Source organism: Cebus imitator, unplaced genomic scaffold (assembly GCF_001604975.1).
Source record: "Cebus imitator isolate Cc_AM_T3 unplaced genomic scaffold, Cebus_imitator-1.0 Scaffold102, whole genome shotgun sequence".
NCBI classification, from domain to species: domain Eukaryota; kingdom Metazoa; phylum Chordata; class Mammalia; order Primates; family Cebidae; genus Cebus; species Cebus imitator.
The window spans coordinates 1974192-1976691 of NW_016107417.1; the positions used below are offsets into that span (position 1 = coordinate 1974192).

General features: G+C 45.0%; 1 protein-coding gene across 5 annotated transcripts in view; it reads right to left on the minus strand.

The window, feature by feature from the left end:
• The window catches only part of DPP3 (dipeptidyl peptidase 3), a 31748-nt gene that overhangs the window by 811 nt on the left and 28437 nt on the right, over nucleotides 1-2500 (minus strand). The gene's annotated exons all lie outside the window — the stretch shown is intronic.

Here is a 2500-nt window from a genome sequence, read left to right on the forward strand (position 1 = left end):
TAGTAGAGACGGGGTTTCACCATGTTGACCAGGATGGTCTCGATCTCTTGACCTCGTGATCCACCCGCCTCGGCCTCCCAAAGTGCTGGGATTACAGGCTTGAGCCACCGCGCCCGGCCCCATCATCATAGTCTTAATCACAATCACAGCAGCAACTGTTTCTTACTGAGCTCTGCAAAAAAAAACAAAAACAAAAAAACAAACAAACAAAAAAAACTGCTCTACATTTTAGGTTAATTACTTAATTTAATCTTTACACTAACCCTGTGAGGAAGGAAATACTACAGAGGGGGTATTAAATGCATGGCTACTTTCATTCATTCATTCAGTCAGTCAAAGATTTAGGCTGGGTGCGGTGGCTTATGCCTGTAATCCTAGCACCTTGGGAGGCCAAGGCGGGAGATCACCTGAGGTCAGGAGTTTGAGACCAGCCTGGCCAAAATGGTGAAACCCTGTTTCTACTAAAAATACAAAAAAATTACTCGGGCATGGTGGTATGTAGCTGTAGTCCCAGCTACATGGGAGGCTGAGGCTGGAGAATCGCTTGAACCTGGATGGCGGAGGTTGCAGTGAGCCGATTGTGCCACTGCATTCCAGCCTGGGTGACAGAGTGAGACTCCATCTCAAATAAATAAATAAATACATACATATTAAACTAAAATAAATAAATAAATAATAAAATATTTGGCTGGGTGCAGTGGCTCATGCTTGTAATCCTAGCACTTTGGGAGGACAAGGTGTGTGGATCATGAGGTCAGGAGTTCAAGAACAGCCTGGCCAATATGGTGAAACCCTGTTTCTACTAAAAATACAAAATTAGCCAGGCATGATGGTAGGCACCTGTAATCCCAGCTCCTCGGGAGGTTGAGGCTGGAGAATCACTTGACCCAGGAGGTGGAGGTTGCAGTGAGCTGAGATTGCATCACTGCCTGTGGGACAGAGTGAGACTCTGTCTCAAAAAAGAAAGTTTTTACAGTACATCACCATCGCAGCCTTTGAAAATCCAAACTGTTCTTCAAATCTAGTGGGAACCACCACTTCCTCTCCAGAACGTTCCTGGATACTCTTGAAGATGGATGCGATCTTCCCTCCTCTAAGTGTTTAGAGTTTTGTTTATATCTTTTGGCTATTCATTAACATTTCCCTTGTATGATGATTTATTTCCATATCTTATCATCTCCAATAAGCTGTGATCACCTTTGGATCCCCAGTGGCTCCTCCATAGCTTGCACAGGGCTAGACATAACAAAGCAATTGATGATACTGTCCATGTGGCTGACATGATTTGTTAATGCACTCATTTGGATTTATAAGAATTTTTTTTTAATAGACACAGGGTTTCGCCATGTTGGTCAGGCTGGTCTTGAACACCTGCCTCAGTCTCCCAAAGTGCTGGGATTACAGGCATGAGCCACCACGCCCGGCCTCATTTGACAGTCACTGAGCAGCTCCAGTGTGCCAGGTTGTACATGAGGCACTGGGGTATGCTGCTCCTGCCATCATGAGATGTGACCAGCAAGAAAATGCGCAAGTGTGATGGGCACATGAAGAAAATGAAGCTGGGTGGCAGAACAGAGAGGGACTGAAGCAGTTACTTTAGGTTGAGGGGATCAGAGACAACCTCTCTCACAAGGTGCCATTTTACAAGAACCTGAAGGACAAAAAGAATCAGACAGGCAGCTGGGCGCGGTGGCTCACGCCTGTAATCCCAGCAATTTTGGGAGGACGAGGCAGGTGGATCATGAGGTCAGGAGTTTGAGACCAGCCTGGCCAACATGGTGAAACCCCATCTCTACTAAAAATACTAAATTAACCAGGCGTGGTGGTGCATGCCTGTAATCCCAGCTACTCAGGAGGCTGAGGCAGGCCAATTGCTTGAACCCAGGAGGCAGAGGTTGCAGTGAGCTGAGATTGCACCACTACACTCCAGCCTGAGTGACAGAGTGAGACTCAATCTCAAAACAAACAAACAAAGAAAAATAAATAAATAAATGCTTTTTCCTTACCAACAGTAGGTATTGACTTTTTACAAATATTATTCTATTTAACCCTCATAACTGCCCATGACAATGCTTTTTTTTTTTTTTTAGAGTTGAGGTCTTGCTCTGTCACCCAGGCTGGAGCACAATGGTACAACCATAGCTCACTGCAGCCTTGAACTCCTGGGCTCAAGTGATCCTCCCACCTCACCTCTTCAAGTAGCTGGGACTATAGGCAGGGGACACCATACCTGACTCAACCACTCTTTTTATTTTATTTTATTTTATTTTATTATTTTTAATTTTTATTTTATAAAGACGGGGTTTCACCATGTTGGTCAGGCTGGTCTTGAACTCCTGACCTCAGGTGATCCGCCCGCCTTGGCCTCCAAAGTGCTTAGATTACAGGCGTGAGCCACCATGCTCTGCTGACTCAACCACTCTTAATCTGACTCTTGGCTTCTCTACTAAAAAGAAATAATGCTTGTGCAAATTACTCTCTATGCCTCAGTTTCCTTACC